The 23,282-nt window shown below is 47.7% G+C and overlaps 1 long non-coding RNA gene across 1 annotated transcript in view; it reads left to right on the top strand.

Moving 5' to 3' along the window:
* Positions 1-261: 261 nt before the first annotated feature.
* Positions 262-23,282, top strand: part of LOC311519797 — a 176,309-nt gene continuing 153,288 nt past the window's right edge. The window contains exon 1 of the long non-coding RNA XR_014711382.1: positions 262-391. This is a non-coding gene — a long non-coding RNA (uncharacterized lncRNA). The remainder of the gene's footprint in view (positions 392-23,282) is intronic.

Below are 23,282 nucleotides of genomic sequence, written 5' to 3'. Positions count from 1 at the left end.
GAGAACTTTGTTTAGATATCATTCTGGTATGAAAGAGGTAATCTGCAAAGAAAGCACCTGTGGCTCACTTTGCACTGCTCCACAGAGGAATGAATAGATATAAGGCACCCTGGGATGAGGTGTACAAAGCCCCACACTGGAGAGGAAGCAGTTAAGGAACCTTTGGGTCAAGGTAGCTCCACCCCATTACACCTGAAATGCATGCACAAGCTGGAGGAGGAGCTTAAAAAGTGACCAGAGTAGCTTACTTGCAAGTAGCTAGTGGAGGTGAATGGATCTATACTCTGAAGCTCTGCAAAAAGAGTACTATGAGAGGCCTAATTGCTGGAGTTTCTGCTTCTTAATGGTCTACCCAACCTGCTGAGGGCAAAGGATGCTGGGCATTTGAAAGGTTGGAGACTTATTATTTGATTTATTTTGTTATGTCTTTGCTGTTTCCTGTTGTGTGGAGAGGCTAGTAGGAAGTGATCCCGGGTGCAGGACTCAACTATGTACCTTTGGGATGTGGATTAGAATCTGCTGGAGAGGGTGTGCTAGGTATCCTCTACCCACCCCCTGACAGGGCTGGTGGTGAAAAACCTATACCTGCTACCAGACAGCCAGGACTATCAAGACCTTGATCAGGGCGTCCTGATTCTGGCTTGGTGAAGTTTAACTAGCCTTTGTGGAATGCTTTGGATATGTCTCTGCAATATTTTAGCTTGAGTGTCTCAGCCTGGATCAACAGACTCAGGCTAGCCGGGCTCATACCACTGCCCTAAAAATAGCTGTGTGGGCAGCTCTTTGAAGTCCTGGCTTGAACTGGAGCTCAGGTTCTGAAGCCCAAGGAGTACTAGTGTAAGCCCTGCTAGCCTGAATCTGTTCACTCAGACCGGGAGGCTTGCTCCCAAATTCCAGAAAGGGTGGAAACAACTTGTGACCCATCTGGAGGGCTGAGTCACAGAAGGGGGCAGACCACTGTAGGGCAGGGACAATCTGTCAGCAGGTGGTGCCAAGATAGAAGAGTGCCTTCTGCTCCCTTGCCTGACCACTAGGTGGCAGAGGTGGGGAGTGGACCCTTTCTCACACACACACACCCTTGCATCGGCTACCTAATAATGTGGGTGGCAACCTGGGGGAGATATAGTCTCCTCAGAGGTGCCACACCTGCTTCACGCCTGTGGGTGGGATGGGGCAGGGAATGGGTGGAGCCTTGTCTTTGTCCACCCCCCAAAGGCACTGGCAACATAGTGGATCAATGCTCCAGGGCATTTATGCTGCACTAGGTATAGAGATGAGTCAGTGCACTTCCACTTGAAGCAAGGGGAACCCAGGAGTAAAAATCTGCATCCTGGGCTGCTCTTTACATCTTTGCCCAGGGCTCCTGGGAAAGCCCCACGTCACCCCTAAGGAGCTAAAAGAATCTGTGAAAGTGTTTTAAATTGAGAGTGATGCTAAAGTATGTGAAATATATGTATCTGTACCTGGAAGACCGTGTCTAAAGCTTCACAAAATAGAACAAGCTGATCTGATTGTGCCCAGTGAAATTCAGCAGGGAAAACATGTTCACTTGATGTTGCTAGGTTACCAGCCTTATTTACAGATAGTTAGAAGTTTCCAGAGCAGAGACGTCGGAGAAGCTTTGTGAGCAGAAGTAAGAAGGGAGGGGGGAACATCCTATGGTCAATTTTTTTTTTTTTAACTACATTACATGGTGAGGCTTAGTGTGAAAGAATGGTGAAGACAGTGAGAAGCAGTGCAACAGAGAACTAGAAGTGTCACACTCTAAGTAGTTCAGACTTCAGAAGACATTGTTAGATGAGAGAAATAGGGGGTGGGAGTGAGGCAAAAATAGTGTAAATACTATATGTTGCTTTAATTGATTCATATGTAACCAGCTTTAGCAAGATTCAGCAGCCAGAAAAGGAGAATTGTAGACATGGAGCACAAGAACGCTACACAAATATGCCTGCTAAAGGCAGGGTGTAAATTGGTGTAGCTCCATTATAATCAATGCAGTTAAGCCAATTTACTTCAATTGAAAATTGGGCCCTTTGTCTTTTGCCTGGCATGTGCAAGACGGAAGTGAAATCTGCAGAGAATGAGGGATGGAGACTAAGATCAGGCTTTTTCCCAGAGTGATGATGTATGAGCAGAAACCTCTTTTAGAAAGGGGCTTAGCGAACTGACAAAGCTGACCCAAAGAGGATTGAAGAAGTGAATGACCACAACCATTTGGTCCTATCATAGAGAAAGTAGCAGGCAGACTAGAAGGATCCACATTTGGGATGTGTGTGCTGTGAGAGACTGGGATGAACTTCTCGATGAGGCTTGTTGGCTGACTCTTCTCTTGCCTTTTCTCAACCTGAAAGTTAAATGTAGTGTTTATGTGGAAGATGTGAACAAAATCACCTTGCCATATTGGAGTTATGCCAGCTTCATACATATTTGCTTTCTGCTTAAAAAATGGCTTCCAGATTTATTTTTCTCTAGATTAATCTTAAGCAACTTGTTTTTCAGATAAAGAAGTCATGTCTTCATCTGCTCATATTTGGGCATGATTGTTCCAGGGGGCACAGTGGATGGACTCCTCTCCCCACACAATGCCACACAACTTTGTGAGGTGTCACTTATAACCCCTAGTCAAGCCAGCTGACTCCGCAGGCTGGGCAATAGGCCACTTTGTAAAAATTGTGTCCTGGGCTAGTGAAACAGCTTGGCTGAAAATAAATTTGTCTCAATTTATGGAATATGACTCCACCAAACACAGATCAGAAAATCTAGTCCTACCAGAACAACACTGATGATTAAAGCTCCTAGAATCAGATTTTCAAAGCCACATACAAGACTTAGACACCTCCTTCTTCTTTAATCCTTTAGGCAGTTTTGAAAATGGCAGCCTTAATACCAAAATATGTGAGAAATAGGGTTTTCTTTGCTTTTTTCCCTATTGTTTCCCAAATGCATATGTAAACATACCTTGAAATGAACAATAGTATAATCTTTTACAATACAGTAGTTGCATACAGTCAGTCTTAATTACTCCATCAGATCTACTATAATTGACTCTAAAATGTTTGCTTGTTTTAACTGGGGGCTAAACTGAGGTAGTTGGGAATAGCACAAATGCTGAAATCTGAGTGTTAAAACCAACCAGAGTGTAGGAATCTGAATACTGACTGGTTACTAAAACCTCCCACATATTGTGAGTCAGATATTGGACTGTGCGTCTGCAATCTGATTGGCTGGGACCATTCAATTTCAGTGTGATACAGTGCTGGAGAATGAGAGAGAGCAAGTAAAAAAAAAAAAAGTGTGAATAGCCTATTTTACTGGTTTGTCGCTTGCGTGAATTAACTTGTGTCATGTAAAAATTTTAGACTCTGTTGCTCGAGAAGCTTGAGTTGTGCTGGAAAGTGGTAGAGCTACAGGAATTGTACCAAATTCTGCTCTGTTAACTCTGCAATTCCATCTGAAATAACTTCCTGGCTTCACTAGAGCTCTCCTGGTGCATGCCCCGTATAACTGAGAACAGAGTTTGGCTTAGTTCATTCAGAGGCACAGAGGAGTGGGAACAACTTTTAACAGGCAGAGCTGGTGCTGCATCTTAAGGCCAGCTGGTGTGCAGTGTGAGCATGGGCCATCACCTGACTGAGCTTAGTGAAGGAATCATTGGGTGAAATTGTATGGCCTGTGTTATGCAGCAGGTCTGACTAGATGATTGTAATAGCCCCTTCTGGCCTTTAAGTCTGAGCTTTCATTTAGAAATCCCCCTTTGGGATTCTAGAGTAATAAAAGCACTAGCATTCTGGGGACTCAAGCCACCAAATCTTGGCTACCTCCTGCAGAAGTGTACTGGGATTTGATCTTGCAAGGTGCTCAGCACTCTGGTCATGAACCACCTGGTTAACTTGAAGCACCTGTCTCATCCCATTTCAGTGGAAATATTCAAGTGCTTAAAGTTGAGCACATGCTTCTGTGCTTTACTGGTCTGGAGATAGAGCGCCTTGCAAGATGAAGCCCTACCTGGTGAAGGCACCTCTTGTGGCCTCTCCTCAGAGCACTCCTTGCAGGGAAATCTGAACAGGCCTTTACTTTTTAGTCAGATTTGTAATTAAAAAAACAATTGTACATGGGAACCAGATAAGGGTGCCACATTGTCAAAGCTCATTAGGTATCCAAAGATGCAAATAGGTTTCTAATGGGGCTTTGAAAAGCACCTAGGTACCTAACAAGTTTTAAAAAATCTGGCCCTAAGTGACTTTGTTGGAGTTTTCAGTGACAGTGGAGATTGATTTGGCTAAACTGTGTTAATATGGAGGTGCCATTTCTCTAGTTTTTAGTTTGATTTGAGTAATCACACAGCAGCTCAGTGACTGAATATGGATGTTTGTGTCAGATATTTGGTTTCTTCTCTAAAGTTTAATGCTTGCTATGAGGTGGTTTGCTTTGGACAAAAGCTCTTGTTCCTGTGCACTGGTGTACGGTGTTTGTTATATCCTATTTATTACAGATGCTCCGTCAAACACTACAATTTAATCGGGTCTATACTCACTATAGCCAATTACCTAACAAGAATACACTTTGCTTTATCAGTCAACAACAAAATCCCATTTGGAATACTAATATCTAGTCCTTTCTTTGTTCCTTTATTCTTTCTTTGAAAAGCCTGAATACATTATACATTAGCACCCAGATTTTGATCTCATGTGTAAATCAGGATACAGCCATGGAGGAACTACATTGGTATAAATGAGATCAGATTTGGGCCCAGTTACTCTGGGTTGACACTTTACTAAATGGGGACTAAATCTGGCCTCTTATGTAGTCTGAAACAGAAATACACCACTGTAATTTTATTAATTTATTATCAGCTTTGTAAGGGGTTTTTCCCTGAACATCAAGGACTTATAAGAAATAGAAAGGCATTTGTAATGGTCAGAAATACTGATAGGAAATCTATCTAAAAGTTTTCTGTAGCAATCATCACGGTTGTATTGAAGTTTTGTGGGTCTTTTTTTACAGGTAAATTAAATCTTCGTGGTAAGGCCCAAGAAGACTTCACAGAATGTCCTCCCTGTCTCTCCCATTCCTGGTTACAAGAGACTGCTTGGGGAAGACATCTACTTTTTTTTTTTTTTCTTAAACTCACCATTCTGTTATGGTGGAAATGCTTTGTAAAAGAGACGGAACTTCCAAGTTATTTTGAAGGTGGTCAGATTCTGGCTTAGTCTGTTAGTCTCTGGATGTTCCTCTGAATGTCTTGTCCCGGAATGTTTTCCCTCATGGGCTTTGACAGCTGTATTTATTAGGGCTGATAGAAAATTTTTCATCAAAACTAAGCAAACATGTAAAAATATTCATGTTAAGTATCTGCTTTCCTAGGGAAACAATTGCTTTCTTTTTGTTAAAAAGCAACATTTTGTTGGATTGGTTGGTTTTTTGTGGTAAGGAAAATATTGAACTCTTTGTTTTGGCTTTGAGCTGAAAAGTTTGGGGTTATTTGGTTTAACCCTCCCCCTAGTATTTTATGACCTTGCTGGGTCATGGTTGGAACCATGGTCATCGATTTTGCTTGGTCCTGATCCATTGATAGCTTAGATGAAGAGGACCCAGGCCTTAAACTGGTAATGGAAGTGGGCTGAGAGCCAATGGAGGCATTGGAGCATATAGATGACATGTCATGGCTTGTCCCATTGAGAATGCAAATAACTTCACGCTGCACCAGCTGGAGTCTCTGCATTGCATCCAGCTTCAGTCCTAGGTGCAGTGAATTCCAATAATGTAGTGTGGCGGTGACAAATGAGTAGATAGCTGTGGACAAATCTTCATCCAGGAGGAAGGGGCAAAATTTCATTATCTGCAGATGAAACCATCTTTGCCATTAATGCTACTTGATCATTATGAGATTAGTGATGAGTTGCATAGGACCCTGAGTCTTTGCACCAATCTACAGAATGTGGAGGCCTCCTACTTGTTCTTTCACAAGCCTGGAAAGTGCAGATCTCTTTTACGGGAGATTATTTCAATATTTTTAAGGGCTTCTTGAGCTGCAATGGCTGTTATGGGGCAAACCCCATCAGGGTGAAGTGTTTCATAAAGTTTGGGCTAATTTTTAGAGTTTCTGCTTCTGCAAGTTTCTTTGTTCAGTACACCTTCGCTATAATGAATCTGTTGGGATCCAAACCTTTTCTTCTTTTATTGCCAGGGGTTTGTTATAGCAAAGGGCAATCAAAATGGACCATAAACTGCTGGAGTAAGTTAATGAGGTGGCTTTGGATAAAGGTGTTAGCTTTATTAATAATTATAATAACTAAGGCTACAAGTTGGTCACAGAGGGTGATTTTTAGGTGACCTCCGCACTGTCAGCCCCCACAGCAGCAGGGTTCCAGCTTCAGTGGATAAAAATTGTGCACACATGTGCAACATCCTTTCTCCCTCTCCCCCCCACCCCCCTGCCAACTGTTATTGGGATCCAGGGTCCGGATTCATTATAGGCAAAAGTTTGTAATAAAGAAGTGTGTTCTAGCGAGAGTGTACTCTATCTAGTTGAACTTTCCTAAGTTCCAATTTACATTGACTGGGAATCTGGACGTTCATGTTTCTCTTTTCTCCAGGAACCCAGCACAGTCAAATTGCAGTAATGGAAGAGAAGAAGAAAAGAGAGCTGCACCTCTCCAAAAATCCACATCGAGTCCCTTAAATATACATATACTATAGTAACAAAGGCTTTTACTCTCATTTTGTATTCAATGTCAAATGGTAACATTGCTGCCCTAATACTGTGCAAGCCACGGGAATAATTTTCCAAGCAAGAGAATCATTTTCCTATTCAGTGCTTTTTCTTTTAAGATTCTTGTTTTGTGTGTGCTACTTTGGAGAAGTAATCAGATGCAAGTAGGCTACCCTTATGTGAACTGGGTTTAAGTAGGGCGACTTCTGAAACTTGGCTTTCAACACAATCTCAGAAAAAAGGAAGGATCCTTAAATTTCATGCAAAGTAATCCTGATGTTTTGTATTATATTATACATGGTATACTGCTAAATTTAACCACAATTCTAAAGAAGAGTCATGTTTTCAAGTGTTTTTTCATAACCTGATTTTAAATTAATAAGCTTCAAAAGACTCCATGGTTTGATTATTTTCTATTCATCACCTAGTTGTTTGTCTGAACCTCTTGGCTTTGTAGTTTGTGCATGCATAAACATAGGGAGTGGGGGAACTACTTAAACTTTTTGAATCTCAGAAATAACTTGTTTAAAATTTTGGGTGAAAATTTGGGTCTTATTTCATGTAAATGAGTCCAGCCAAATGTAATTTAAAATATCTCCTGTTTGATTTCCTCTTCAGCAAACTATAATACAAGTAGGATACTGTCCTGTTTTAGGCATAGTAAAACCAAGGTGTGAGCATAAAGATTACTGAATGGCAACACAAAAGAGAAAAACTGTGCCCTGCTTCTTCCCTCCCTCCTACCAGCTGTGAAGCACAGAATAGTGAGACCAAAATGCCTGGATCCAAACTCTTCTGAAGTTAGAATGGCTTTTACAGCTGATGTCTATAATAAACTGAACTCAGGCACTTGAAGTCCCTTTGAGCAGGAGGCTGGATTAGATGGCCTCCTGAGGTCTCTTCCAACCCTGATATTCTATGATTCTAAGTCTAGGCCCAGATCTAGATCTGAACTTTGCAGCTCAGACCTATTTCATATGCAGAAGTTGTCCTTTAGAATTTCTCCAGCAGTCATCCTGCCATGTCCCTTATGCTTGATATCCAGAGAGAAAGGTGGTGTATCTCTGATGGTGAGATTCTCAGGGTATATCTACATTGTAATTAAAAACCCGCAGCTGGTCCCTGTCAGCTGACTTGGGCTAACGAACTGTTTTTTATTGCTGTGTGGATGTTTGGGTTCTGGCTGGAGCCTGAGATCTGGATCCCTCCCTTTGTGGGGTCTGAGTGTGGGGTCTAGCCAGAGCCTGAACATCTACCTTGCAATTAAAGAGCTCCAGAGCCCAAGTCAGCGGATATGGGTCAGCCATGGGGTTTTAATTGCAGTGTAGACATCTGTACTAGAAATGAGCTAAGTGTTTTTTGTAATGAGTGGTGGTGTGGGGTTTTTTTTTTGTTTCCCCCAACACCCCCCCCTCCCGGAGGGTATTAGAAGGGACATTAAGGTTATGTCTACACTTGGAGCTAGGGGTGTAAATTCCCAGCTCTCATAGACATGCTCATGCTAGCTATCATGGAGGTAGCACACTAAAAATAATAGTGTAGATTTTACATTTGGGGACAATGTATACGTTCAGATCAGCGGCACTGCTATGGGTACCCGCATGGCCCCACAGTATGCCAACATTTTTATGGCTGACTTAGAACAACGCTTCCTCAGCTCTTGTCCCCTAACGCCCCTACTCTACTTGCGCTATATTGATGACATCTTCATCATCTGGACCTATGGAAAAGAAGCCCTTGAGTAATTCCACCATGATTTCAACAATTTCCATCCCACCATCAACCTCAGCCTGGTCCAGTCCACACAAGAGATGCACTTCCTGGACACTACAGTGCTAATAAACAATGGTCACATAAACACCACCCTATACCGGAAACCTACTGACCGCTATTCCTACCTACATGCCTCCAGCTTTTACCCTGACCACACCACACGATCCATCGTCTACAGCCAAGCTCTGCGATACAACCGCATTTGCTCCAACCCCTCAGACAGAGACAAACACCTACAAGGTCTCTATTAAGCATTCTTACAACTACAATACCCACCTGCAGAAGTGAAGAAACAGATTGATAGAGCCAGAAGAGTTCCCAGAAGTCACCTACTACAGGACAGGCCTAACAAAGAAAATAACAGAACGCCACTAGCCGTCACCTTCAGCCCCCAACTAAAACCCCTCCAACGCATTATTAAGGATCTACAACCTATCCTGAAGGATGACCCAACACTCTCACAAATCTTGGGAGACAGGCCAGTCCTTGCCTACAGACAGCCGCCCAACCTGAAGCAAATACTCACCAATAACCACATACCACACAACAGAACCACTAACCCAGGAACCTATCCTTGCAACAAAGCCTGTTGCCAACTGTGCCCACATATCTATTCAGGGGACACCATCAAAGGGCCTAATAACATCAGCCACACTATCAGAGGCTCGTTCACCTGCACATCCACCAATGTGATATATGCCATCATGTGCCAGCAATGCCCCTCTGCCATGTACATTGGTCAAACTGGACAATCTCTACGTAAAAGAATAAATGAACACAAATCAGATGTCAAGAATTATAACATTCATAAACCAGTCAGAGAACACTTCAATCTCTCTGGTCACGCAATCACAGACATGAAGGTCGCTATCTTACAACAAAAAAACTTCAAATTCAGACTCCAGCGAGAAACTGCTGAATTGGAATTCATTTGCAAATTGGATACTATTAATTTAGGCTTAAATAGAGATTGGGAGTGGCTAAGTCATTATGCAAGGTAGCCTATTTCCCCTTGTTTTTTTCTACCCCCCCCCCCCCGATGTTCTGGTTAAACTTGGATTTATGCTGGAAATGGCCCACCCTGATTATCATGCACATTGTAAGGAGAGTGGTGAGTTTGGATGAGCTATTACCAGCAGGAGAGTGAGTTTGTGTGTGTGTGTGTGGTGGGGGAGGGGGGTGAGAGAACCTGGATTTGTGCTGGAAATGGCCCAACTTGATGATCACTTTGGATAAGCTATTACCAGCAGGACAGTGGGGTGGGAGGAGGTATTGTTTCATGGTCTCTGTGTATATAATGTCTTCTGCAGTTTCCACAGTATGCATCTGATGAAGTGAGCTGTAGCTCACGAAAGCTCATGCTCAAATAAATTGGTTAGTCTCTAAGGTGCCACAAGTACTCCTTTTCTTTTAGTGTAGATACAGTGGCATGGGCAGCAGTTATCAGTGGCACAAGGTAGCTGCCCTAAGAACGTACTGTGGAGTCCAGAGAGTTTGTACTTGGGGTGACTATCCTCTGCCACCACTGCCCAAATGACTACAGCTATATTAACATTTTTAGTCTGCTAGGTCAATGGGAGTGAGTGAGAGTATGTGTATGTAGCTTTCCCCCTGCTGCCAAGTTGGTGCCCTGAAAGTAGGCTATTTTTTCTACATATGAAAGCAGTTCCCTCTCTTTATTTGTCTTATCCATCCCTCAAGCCAAAATGTCCACCTGGGCTGTATGCTCACCAACTCCAGTTGCTGTTGTACTTTTGCACAGCTCGGCAATCTACCACTGCCATTTCCCGCTATGCCCTCCAGAGCCAGCACTGTAACACTATAGGGCACAAGATAAACAATGGAAGTTTATCCATTTTATCCCGTGGAAACATTGGTAGAGAGTAGCTGGATTGTTAACCCAGAAGGAAAGCAGAAAAAATATTGCAAGCTTTCCTTTAGCTGAGACACCTGTTAATTCTCCAACAAAGTCTGAAGTAATATTTGTCACAGCCTTGCCCCATCTACCCTCTGGATAGACCCCTGTCTGTGAGTGGACCTCATCTCTGGATCATGTGCTTCTAATAGGCAGCAGGTTTAAAACAAACAGAAGGAAGTATTTCTTCACACAACTCACAGTGTGTGGAACTCGTTGCCAGGGAATGTTGTGAAGGCCAAAACTATAATGTGGCCCAAGAAAGAATTAGATCAGTTTATAGAGGATGGGTCCATCAATGGCTATTAGCCAAGATGGTCAGGATGCAACCCCATGCTCTGGGTGTCCCTCGCCTCTGATTGCCAGAAGCTGAGAGTGGATGACAGGGGATGGCTTACTGGATGATTTTCTGTTCATTCCCTCTGAAGCACCTGGCACTGGCCACTGTCAGAAGATAGGATACTGGGCTAGATGGACCATTGGTCTGACCCAGGATGGCCGTTTTTATGTTCTTAATGGCCCTCCCCATTGAAAACTTATTTTCCAGAAGGGGAGACATTCAACATCGATGGCTCTGTCATCTTCTCGGACATAGTGTTTCCATTAGGTAGCAAGCCCCTGCTACAAAATGGGTGCTCTAAAGAATCCACAAACGAGGTTGCAATGCAACATCCAGGACACCTCCAAAATGAAGGTTACAGTACAAAGTAGAGCCCCTGAAACAAAAATGAGCTTCACCAAACATGGAGTTCACATTTGACGTAGATATATCCCCACACTGTTTCAACACCCTTTTCCCTGTTGTGGACGTACATTTATCTGAAATATTAATGTTCAAAGAGCTGAAATCATTGACTTTTTATTTTAGCAGGTCTCTAAACATTAGTTTTATTAATCTAACTCTCAGCAGTCAGATTACTCTGTTTGAAAGGTACCCAACTGAGAATGTGCCATACAAGAACTGCTTTGGAAGCAGCACAAGCAATTGCATTTATGGAAGGATGCAAACTGGTCAATGTGACAAGACTAGTATTTAGTTCTGAAGACATGTAAAGTTGCTCCTAATGAGATGCACAATCCATCTTGCACATGCCTCACTGACTATACATACTGCAGGCGGTAGTGTTGTAGCCATGTTTGTCCCAGGATATTACAGAAAGAAGGTGGGTAAGGTAATATCTCTTATTGGACCAGCTTTTTCTGGTGAAAGAGACAAGCTTTCAAGCTAAACAGAACTCTTCTTCAGGTCTGTCTCTCTCATCAACAGAAGTTGGTCCAATAAAAGATATTTTCTCACTCACCTTGTCTCCGCTGCAGGCATGAGCGAGTTTCAAAAGACAATAGAATACATGGCTTGTGTTTATTCTAGTAGGATTTTTGACAACCATCTACACAGCTAAACAAATTAAATGCAATATCTAAAATATATTAAATGTCTTTCTATGCACTTTTTTAAAGCAGAACATTGTCTTGCTAGAGTTGTCTTATATACTCCCCGTAAGATAAAATAACTTATGAGAAGCTAATGAGCCATGTAGGCTCCTAGCAGGACTTGCAACATTTTCTAGCACTAATGTGCCTCATGCTTATTAATGAGGAGAGACTGAGCTATTTTTTTTAAAACAGACCTGAATCTTGTTCTAAAAGTAAAATTTTTGAATGTTCTGCTATTGTGATTGTCATCTTTAATATTTTGAATGGTGACTAACTGTATCTGGCAAATATGGACAGATGGCTGGAGATTATTTCTCTGAAATAGGTTTTTTTTTCTTTTTTTTTTTTTAGAAAGTAATACCCTCTATTAATCCTAGAGGCAACCAAAAAACCTTAATACACAGGGCTTGTCTACACTACGCAGCTTTTAGCGACAAGGCTGTGTTGACACAGCCTTGTCGCTAAAAGTCAGCGTGTGTGAACGCTCTGTTGGTATTTTGTCGGCACTTTTGTGTTCACACTGCCACTTGCATTGGCAAAACTTTTGTCTTTTGTGGGGGTGGGGGAGCTTTTAAAAGTTGACAATGTCACAGTGTAGACAATATTGTAGCTAATATTGAAAATGAGATTTAAGTGAATACATGAGCTTTCATTCTAAGAAAAACTTAATGCACAGATGCTTACAGATCATTCTAATAAGAATTTGGAGTAGACTGCATTTTTTGCATTACCCCATCCAAAATCCAGCTCTAAACCTAAAGAGCCAGGCAGCCTTTCAGTTCAGTCCTTATGTTTCATAAATTTGAGTCAGATGGAAGCAACTTACTGTAATGAATGGCTAAAATGTCTCTTTCTTCCTGTAGTCTAAGAAAGAGAAAGTGAAGTAACATCTTAATAATTGCATGAGCTTTAAAGCACACTAGCCATTTAAATACAATCAGTGCTAATGAAACACTACTCTACAGTAGGGAAGATGTCAGCACTTCTTTTAGAAAACCACATTTCAAGCAATTGACAGTTATAAATAGCTAGAAAATCCTTCTGGATAGAAAGGGAAGAAGAGGTGTAAGGCTGGTGCTGTATTTTGAAAGTATATGTAGTAGCAGGGACAGACTATTTGAGAATGAAGTGTGATTCTTTGGGTAATAATATAAGGAATAAAAGGTAAAGAAACAGTATGCATCTGCTTTAAGCCATCAGGATTGGAGACACATGACATCAAAAACGTAACTGGCTCAAGCCCTGAGCTCAGGTGCAGTGAACAGTGACAGGCCCAGAGTGCCAGTTCTGGCTTTCTTTTCCTTAACACATGCCCCTGGCAGAAGTTAGGCAGGCAGCAAGAAGCCGACTCCAACTTCCCCTATTGGCATAAGCTTAAGGTTTTACAGCTTATATATAGCTTATTGTCATAGAGCCAGATTCTCAGCCTGGGTGCAGTTTAGAGCAGCCCTAGATGGCCATAGCCAGCTGGCACAGTTCAGAGCAGCCCTTGAGTTGCTCTAAACTGCAGCATGGCTGAGAATCAGCGAGCTGCAACTGGCCTCATGACAGCATCTTGCTTTCTGCTGCACCTCGCTCATATTTGGAGCAGCAGAGAGTAAGTGGCCCAGTATCGAGAAAGGAAAAGAGCAACAAAATAAAAGGACATTTATAAAAGTCCAAGCGGGGTCCATTCCTCCCCTTCTCCTATGGGAGCAACAGAGCAAATGTAGACTCTGCAACAGTATAGGTGTAGAAGAGGGAATTCATTAGGTATCCTTTCCATTCTCACTCTCCCATTACTCTTATGGTCTTCAACCTACTAACTATCTGTACATATACATACAAACATGTGGTTCTTTTTTTATGTATTGTGACAAAGTTCCTGCTCTACCTTGGTGGGTCTTGCACTTCTTGGTGTATTTGCTTGCCTTGGAGCTTTATGGCAGCCCTCAGCTTGGCCGTTTTTCTGAATTCACAGTCCAGGTCGATGACTCCTGTGTCTGACCAGGAGTTGGGGGGAACCCAAGCCTGCCCTCTACTCTGGGTTCCAGCCCAGGGTCCTGTGGAATGCAGCTGTCTCGAGTGCCTCCTGGAACAGCTGTGTGACAGCTACAACTCCCTGGGCTACTTCCCCATGGCCTCCTCCCAACACTTTCTTTATCCTCACCACAGGACCTTCCTCCTGTTGTCTGATAATGCTTGTACACCTCAGTGCTCCAACAGTCCATGTTCTCACTCTCAGCACCTAGTGCCTCTTGCTCCCAGCTCCTCACACACACCACAAACTGAAGTGAGCTCCTTTTTAAACCCAGGTGCCCTGATTAGCCTGCCTTAATTGATTCTAGCAGATTCTTGATTAGAACATGTGCATCCAATCAGCCTGTCTATCTTAATTGTCTCCAGAAGGTTCATGATTGTTCTGGAACCTTCCCTGTTACCTTACCCAGGGACAAGGGACCTACTTAACCTGGGGCTAATATATCTGCCTTCGATGAGCAGATTGTTACAGCTTCATGTACTGCTATCTATCGGAGAAATTCTTCTTTGTGCAATCTATCCTTAATAGTAGGTGAGGGGGAAGAAGAGAAGTTACAACTGTTAAAAAACTGTGTGTTGTGGGGAACATTCAGTGGTTCCTAATTGTACAATTTTGTTTGAAACGAAATACTGTTTTTTTTAGCCATCATGGTTGTAGAAATAAATATACAAAAACATGAAAAAAACAAAACAAAACAAAAACCTTCCCTGTTACCTTACCCAGGGAAAAGGGACCTACTTAGCCTGGGGCTAATATAGCTCCTGCTTGCTGCCCTCTGGCCTGGGCTTTCCTTGCTGTTTGCCCCTGCTTTCGACTTCCCCCCCCCGACTGGGCCAGACGCTCTCCCCCCTTCTTCTCCTCCTGCTGCTCCAGCTGGAAACCCCTCCCTGAGGGGGGTGGCCTGCTGACCCGCTCCCCGGAGGGAGGGAGTGGAAGGACCCAGCCCCCAGATCCAGCCGCTTGCTGTTTGTCTGCGGACCCGTCTCCAGTCTAGAGGACTCTTATCACTTGCTCTGGCATTTCTGAAATGGTGTTTCTGCAAAAAAGAAAGCCCAGAACAGACAGAGAAAAAGCTGTCCACAGGAGGAACACCGCCCGGGGAATCTACGAATCGCCATGGAGGGGGCCTAAGACTGAGTAACTTTCGAACTGTGCTCTCGTGTGGGGGGAGGCCTTGACTGTGTCTTAACTGTGTTTGTAGGGACACAGGGGGTGTGGCACAGAGCTGCCCCCAGATCCATCTGTGTCCTCCCAACCCCCACACTACGATCTTCACCCCCCCCACTCCGCCATCTTTGCTGGCTGTTTAACATCTGCCTCTGGACTCAGTTGCTTGCCCTGATTCCACTGTGTGGGCCAGAAGCACCAGCCAACCAAACAGGACTCTCTGGACAAGCGTACGGTGGTTCATGTGTCCCCCACCCTGAATTGTCCACCCCACAGCTTGTCCCTTTCTACCTGACCCCAACTCCTGTTAACCACCTGCCACCGCCCCTGCTGGGGCATCGGCAATGGAGGGCACCAGGGTGACCTCCGCCGCTGCCATGCCCATCACCTCCCCAGACTCTAGGGAAGCCCCCCCTAGCTGGCGGGAAAGGCCAGGGCACAAAGAAGGGGAAGGGCCCCGCTAAAACCACTGGGCCCTCCATGGCAGGCGCCACCCCCACTGCTGCTAACCTGTTTCTGTTATCAGCCCTCTCCCGTTGGGCTGCAAGGACCCCACCCTCCGTCACATCTTTTCCTTCCGCCGGCAAGTGCAACTTTTACTGCCGCCGGCGGTGCGTGACGGAGTGGCACCGTTACTGGGTGTACTTTTCCACGGGGGAAGCCCAGTGCTACCTCTGCCAGGTGTCGGGGCATGTCCGGAGGGACTGCCCCTTAGCCCAGCAAGGAGGGGCACCTGGGATCCCCGAGACCCGGCAGGACATCAGCCCCATCATTGCCGATGCCCCTGGCCGCCCGAACCCGCCCCCGCTCCTGTTCGGACCACCACTACTCCCACTCAGGCCCAAAGGGCACCTCCCCTACAACACCCAGACGAGCAGGAGAGCCCCGCCCTCACTGCTGACAATCTAGCGGGGCCTATGGAGGAGGGTGTGGCAGAGATACCACCAGGCATGGGAGAGAGCCTTCTCCAGGGAGAATCCTCCCTCCCTTATGCTGCCCCACCGTTCCCAAACCCCCCAAGTCCCCGAGCCATCACCTTTACCCCCTGACATGACCCCTGCTAACCAGCCCCCAGATGATGCCATGGAGGGCTGGGCCCTAGTCCAAGGGAAGTGAGGCAAGCGGAAGGCTCAAGCTCCGCCTCATCTACCCGAGGTGGAGGCCCCCCGGAAGACCAGGAAGAGGGGCACCGATGCCAAAGCTTCCGCTTTTCCCATGAGTGCATCCCATCCACCGGTATCAGCCGGGAAAGACGTGGCAGCACTGGAGGGTAGTGTCTCCCCTCCACAGGAGACCCTCCCCTCCGAGACCCTTGAGGAAGCCCCTTCTGTCCTGACGCTACCCGAAGGCCCCGTGAACCCTGAGGCAACCGTCGTGGCGGGTGCCAGCGGGGAGAGCCCTGGGGCGGCGGAAAGTGTCCTCTCTTCCATGTTCGAAGAGATTGAGGCCTTAGATCTGACCCCGGTCGCCCAGGGGGAGGATGACCTTTTGCCAGCAAACCTCGATCTGGGCGACCTCACTCCACCCCTCTTTTCCCCATGCTCCCTCCCCATAACTGCTGCTTCCACTCCCACCTCCGAGGACTCCTCCATCGATCTGGCCACTGATGGCACCCCGCTGATGACCACCGAGCCTACTCAGGTGACAGCCGGTGCCACGTGGACGGGACACGAGTCGCCAGAGGCACCCCCTGTTGGTGCGGAGCAATCGACTTCCTTCCTGGGCAGGGGCCCTACAGAAGATAATCCATCTCCTGATGCTGTGGCTGCTAAATCCACCATAGAGCGCGCGCCCAGTGTCACTGAGAGCTCCCTCCCCACCCCCTTAATCCTCGAGTCTGATTGGGAGGTGCCACCATCCAGCTGCTTGCCTCCCAAAACCCAGAACCTCGCCTCTGCCCCTGCCCCCGCTCCTACCCCTATCCAATTTACCTCCTGCAATGTCATTGCCGCCCCCGTGGCTGTTTCCTTCCCTTTCCCAACTGATGACCCCCAGGGAGCAGCCTTTGTGTTCTCCTGACCCGACCCATTAGGAGCTGCTATTTTCCCTCCACCGTCCCCTATCGCCCCAGAGCTTGAGGCGGGCCTAGAAGCTCCAGCCCATTAGGCACCCCATCATAGAATCATAGAATCATAGAATATCAGGGTTGGAAGGGACCCCAGAAGGTCATCTAGTCCAACCCCCTGCTTGAAGCAGGACCAATTCCCAGTTAAATCATCCCAGCCAGGGCTTTGTCAAGCCTGACCTTAAAAACCTCTAAGGAAGGAGATTCTACCACCTCCCTAGGTAACGCATTCCAGGGTTTCACCACCCTCTTAGTGAAAAAGTTTTTCCTAATATCCAATCTAAACCTCTCCCACTGCAACTTGAGACCATTACTCCTAGTTCTGTCATCTGCTACCATTGAGAACAGTCTAGAGCCATCCTCTTTGGAACCCCCTTTCAGGTAGGTCCGCATCGAGGGTCCGCACCCTGCTTGTCCGTTTTAGTGGACCACGGGGCTGTACCAAGGACCCCGCCAGGGAACAACCGGGAAACCGTAACCCCACCCCCCCATGAGCTGCGAGGAGAGCTGCGGAAGTTTTTAGAGGATGTCCGTGGCTCCCGCAACAAGGTACAACTTGCCCTCCAGCGATGGGGGACTTTTCTCAAATCCTCCGGGCCACAAGGGCCCTCATGGGGGAAGGTAAAGGGACGGGGAAGCAGGATGCTGCGGCCTACTGGCGGGTCCGCGTCTTCCGTGAACAATTACTCACCTACGGGATGGGTCACGGAATGCTGCGCGGCCTGCTGGGAGATGCGAGTGTCCCTGCCAGTGAGGATCCCCCCCAGCCCTCCCCATGACACCTCTCACCATCACAACGTCGAACACCCAGGGTTATAGGATGGCTCTCCGCAGGTCCCAGGTGCTCTCCTTCCTTCGGGAGGGAGGGTATTCTGTGGTTTTCCTGCAGGAGACCCATACGGATCCAACTGCCGAAGACAGTTGGCGGCTGGAGTGGGGGGACAGGGTCTACTTTAGCCATGCCACGGTTCAACAGGCTGGAGTGGCGACCCTTTTCTCCCCCGACCTACAGCCCAAGGTGCTACGGGTCGCCGAGGCTGTGCCAGGTCGCCTGCTACATCTCCAGGTCCATATGGAGGGGCTTGTGGTTAACCTCGTTAACGTTTATGCCTCGACATCGGGCCCGGAGCGGCTGCAATTCTATCAGCGGGCGTCTGCCTTCCTCGGCACCTTAGATTCTCAGGAGTCCCTGGTCCTGGGAGGGGATTTTAATAGCACCCTTGAGGAGCAGGACCACTCAGGGACCGAGCAGAGCCTGGCCGCCGCGAACACCCTCCGGGAGATAGTCGAACACCACTCCCTAGTGGACATCTGGCGTGACCATCACCCGGATGACACTTCCACGTTCACCTTTGTCTGGGTGGAGGCCCATCAGTCAAGCCACTCCTGGTTGGACCGCATTTATTTATCACGCTTCCATCTCTCACGAGCCCACTCCTCCAGCATTCGGCTGGCCCCATTTTCTGACCATCACCTAGCCACCATGACAGCCTCCCTCTGTGCGGAGAGGCCGGGGCCGGCCTATTGGCATTTTAACAACAGCCTGTTGGAGGATGAGGGCTTCGTGACGTCCTTCCGGGAATTCTGGCTGGCCTGGCGAGGGCAGCAGCATGCCTATCCCTCGGCGCAGCGATGGTGGGACCTGGGGAAGGTGCGCGCCCGGCTTTTCTGCCACGACTACACCCGGGGCACCAGCCGACGGAGAAATGCTGCGATAGAGCAGTTGGAATGGGAGGTCTTAGAGCTGGAGAGGCGTCTGGCCACCAGCCCCGAGTACCCGCTCCTCTGTGGAGCGTGCCGGGAGAAGCGGGAGGAGCTCCGGGCCCTCAAGGACCATCGGGCCCAGGGCACCTTTGTTCGATCCCGCATCCGCCTCCTTCGGGAGATGGATCACGGCTCCCACTTCTTCTATGCTCTGGAGAAAACGAGGGGGACCAAGAAACACATCACCTGCCTCCTGGCAGAAGACGGCACCCTCCTCACGGAACCGGTGGAGATGTGCGGGAGGGCCTGAGTCTTCTATGCAAGTCTTTTCTCCCCGGATCCGACTGACCCTGGCGCTTGCAGAGTGCTCTGGGAGGAGCTCCCTACGGTCAGCACGAGCGACCGAGACCGGCTAGAGTTGCCTCTCACTCTGGCCGAGTTCTCGGAAGCCCTCTGTTGTATGCCTACTAACAAGTCTCCAGGCATGGACGGGCTGACCGTGGAGTTCTACCGTGTGTTTTGGGACGTCCTTGGCCCAGACCTAGTCACCGTCTGGGCCGAATCTTTGCAGAGCGGGGTCCTCCCTCTTTCGTGCAGGTGAGCTGTGCTCACCTTATTGCCGAAGAAGGGGGACCTCCGCAATTTACGAAATTGGCGTCCCATCTCGCTTCTCAGCATGGACTACAAAATCGTAGCGAAAGCAATCTTGCTGTGGCTAGGGTCTGTGCTGGTGGACCAGACCTACACTGACCCGGACCGCAGTATCTTTGATAACCTATTTTTGGTTCGGGACCTTTTGGAACTCGGGCGTAGAAACGGTCTGTCGTTCGCCCTCCTGTCCTTAGATCAGGAGAAGGCGTTCGATAGGGTGGACCACGGGTACCTCCTGAGCACTCTGCAGGTGTTTGTCTTCGGACCCCAGTTTGTGGGTTTTCTCCGGGCGCTGTACGCCTCCGCAGAGCATCTGCTTAAGCTCAACTGGACCCTGACCGAACCGGTCAGCTTCGGGTGAGGAGTACAGGAGGGGTGCCCCCTCTCGGGCCAGCTGTATGCTCTGGTGATTGAGCCCTTCCTCTGCCTCCTCCACAGGTTGGTAGGATTGGTGCTGCAGGAGCCAGAGCTGCGGCTGGTCCTGTCGGTGTACGCTGATGACGTGCTCCTCGTAGTCCAGGACCCAGGCGACTTGGCGCGGGTGGAGGCTTACCAAGCCATCTATTCAGCAGCCTCCTCTGCCCGGGTCAACTGGGTCAAGAGCTCTGGCTTGGTGGTAGGAGACTGGCGGCAGGCGAGCTCCCTCCCACTCTCGCTTCAGACCATCCGGTGGAGCGCGGGTCCGCTGCTCTACCTCAGTGTTTACCTTTCTGCCATGCATCCCTCTCCACGGGGGAACTGGGAAAATTTAGAGGGCGGGGTGATAGAGCAGCTCTGGAAATGGATGGGACTACTCCGATGTCTCTCCCTTCGTGGGAGAGCGCTGGTGCTTAATCAACTTGTCCTGTCCAAGCTCTGGTACTGGCTCAACACCCTGGTCCCGGCCCTGGGTTTCCTGACCAACCTCCGGACATCGATTCTGGGGTTCTTTTGGTCAGGAATGCACTGGGCCCCTGTAGGGGTTCTTCATCTACCCCTGAAGGAAGGAGGACAGGGCCTGAAGTGCCTGCACACTCAGGTCTGCGTCTTCCACCTCCAGGCCCTACAGAGGCTCCTTTTATGGTGCAGGCAGTTCGGCATGGAGCATACTGGCGCACGCCATCCTTCGCCGCATCCGAGGTCTCTGATATGACCGGCAGCTCTTTTATCTCTGTCCGGGAGGTCTTCCGCTGGACCTCTCCGGGCTGCCGGTCTTCTACCAGGACCTCCTCCAGACTTGGAAACTGTTTTTAACGACCAGGTCCATGGCGGCCACTGAGGTGGCAGATCTCGCGGAGCCCCTGCTACACAACCCCCAGCTCCGTGTGCAGGTGGTGCAGTCCTGCTCGGTGCGCCAGAGCTTGATCCTGGCAGAAGTCACGAGAGTCAGAGACCTCCTGGACTGTGACCGGGGAGACTGGCTGGATCCCCTGACGCTCGCTCGGCGCATGGGGCTCTCCAGACCTCGGTACCCCCTGGCGCGTACTTCAGGAGGTGAAGGCCGCTTTGCCGCCCGCTGCTAGAGCTTACCTCGATTGGGTCCTGCTTGAGGGCACGCCCCGCCCACCCTCTACCCCAGGCCCACCAGACCTTACAATTGGACCCCTGCCCCGTAGATCCAATCGACCCCCTCACCCCTTTACGGTGAGCTGGCTGCATGAACTGCAGCCGGTATGCTTCCAAACCGCGCCAAGGAAACATCTATACACACTCGTGCTCCACACCCTTCATGCCCTCACCCTAGTGTCCCGCCCCGACACAAATTGGCGAGACCTTCTGCCACCTTTGGAGGGTGAGCAGCCCCGGTGGGCCAGCTTATATTCCATCTTGGTTCTGAGGCCCATCGGGGACATCAGTTGGTGGCTCCTTCATGGAGCTGTGACCACGGGCACATACTTGGCGCGGTTCAACCCCATCCCAGGTACTTGTCCCTTTTGCGGTGGGAAGGAAACCCTGGCACACGTATGTTTGGAGTGCGCCAAGCTGCAGCCCCTGTTCCGGCTCCTCAGAAATCTTTTATTACGTTTTTGGTTGCATTTTTCCCCTCACCTTTTTATTTATGCACTCCCCATCCATGGCCTCACAAAGTCGCGGGATCTCCTAGTTAACCTCCTCCTGGCCCTGGCTAAAATGGCCATCTATAAAACCAGAGAGAGGAGGTTGGCCGATGGAGTTTTCTGTGACTGTGGGGCCGTTTTCCGATCCTCGGTCCGTTCACATATCCGGACGGAGTTCCTCTGGGCGGCATCCACCGACTCCCTTGATGCTTTTGAGGAGTGGTGGGCACTGTCCGAGGCTCTCTGCTCGGTGTCCCCATCCAGCTCCCTTTGTTTTGACCCTTTGATTGGGGGAGAGAGTAAGGGACCCCAGCCCCAGCCATTGCTGCTGCGGACACCACCACCTTAAAGGGGTCCTTTCACACGTGGGTGCACATGCCCCCCCTCCCCGGGTTGTCCACCCCACAGCCTGCCCCTTTTGTTGGGTGCTTTCAGAGGAGGGAATTGTTGGTGACACTTGAGCATGGCGCCAGGTAACTCGAGGGGGTGGCAGACCTTGAGAGTCGATGAAGCCCCCTTGCTCTGGGCCCAGGCAAGTTTGAACACTTCCCTCCCCTGAAGTTAATGAGAAAACAATTGTGATTGGTTGCTGTGTTACACATTGCATATGCTGTTGTTTTGTTTTGTAAGTGTGTTATGCAAATAAAAAATACCTTTTTTTGCTTCAAAAAAAATTACTCTCCTATAGCCATCTGGCCTGACCCTGTCACAGTATTTTAATTTTTCTCCTACTGTAGCTACCCCTGCCAATGCTTCAGTTGCTCCTTCATGATGAACTGTGCCCCAGCAGTAAAATCAGTATGTGATTCACCCTAATTCTGATCAGCATCGCTCATCAACTTTTTGGGCTTAAATAGGTAGACTTCTAAAAATGAATACAGGTTTCTGGTGTTCTTTCACAGTTATACTGTATCACACAGTGTTTACACTTTGCCTGCCAAATGTTAGTCTCCAAACATCAAAGATGAAAGGCAAACTGAAATACTTCCCATAAGAACTTTTATTTACTCTTCTGTTGTTAAAGTGGAATTTTTGGTCTGTGTGACAGATGTGATGCTTTGGACATATGGAATATTCCAAGACTATTATATCAACTTTATAAGTGTTTTATGTATCTTTATAGGCTGGATAGTGATTGTATTACTGACTAAGGTCGTTAAGGGCTAATTAATGCAAATCATTAATGCGGGTAACATGTCTGTGGAAGGTTCACTCTCTGGGGGAAATAACATATATGGGTTTCACTTAGTTTAGGCTGCCTGGAAAATAAAGAACAGTGAAGTGTATAAAGCGATCACCTTGATCTGAGAAAAGGGCCACACACTTTCCAAGAAATGACAAATATGAACTTGTGACCAAGAGTGACAGACCCTGTGGAAAGGGTCTGATGTACTTTGAAATCTGCCAGGGTCTCCATGTGGAAGATGGTGACCCATTGTAAGCTAGGCATGCATAGAAACATGTTTTTTTAAGATATATTTTCTCTGTAATGCTTTTGTTCTGAATAAGTAATACTTTGCTTTGTGAAGGCTTCTTGCTCACTGGTTGACACTCTCAGTGCCCTGAGAGCACAGGATGGCAGTTGCTGAACTAAAGTCAGACTTGAGATAGTCACAGTGAACTTCAGGAGTCTGCAGCATAAATCCACCCCTCTCCCCTACAATGTGATTCCTCCCTGAGAGAGGTCTCAGTCTTCTCACCATCACCTAAGTGGAGTACATAAAGGAGACCACAAAGGGGTCAAAAATGCAGTTACCTTGTAACAGTGACACTCAGTAATTGCTTTATTTTCTTCACAAACATTT

Source organism: Lepidochelys olivacea, assembly GCF_965140295.1.
Source record: "Lepidochelys olivacea isolate rLepOli2 genome assembly, chromosome: 4".
Lineage (NCBI taxonomy): Eukaryota > Metazoa > Chordata > Testudines > Cheloniidae > Lepidochelys > Lepidochelys olivacea.
The sequence above is the reverse complement of the archived record's forward strand: the minus strand, read 5'-3'. Positions and strand labels throughout refer to the sequence as shown.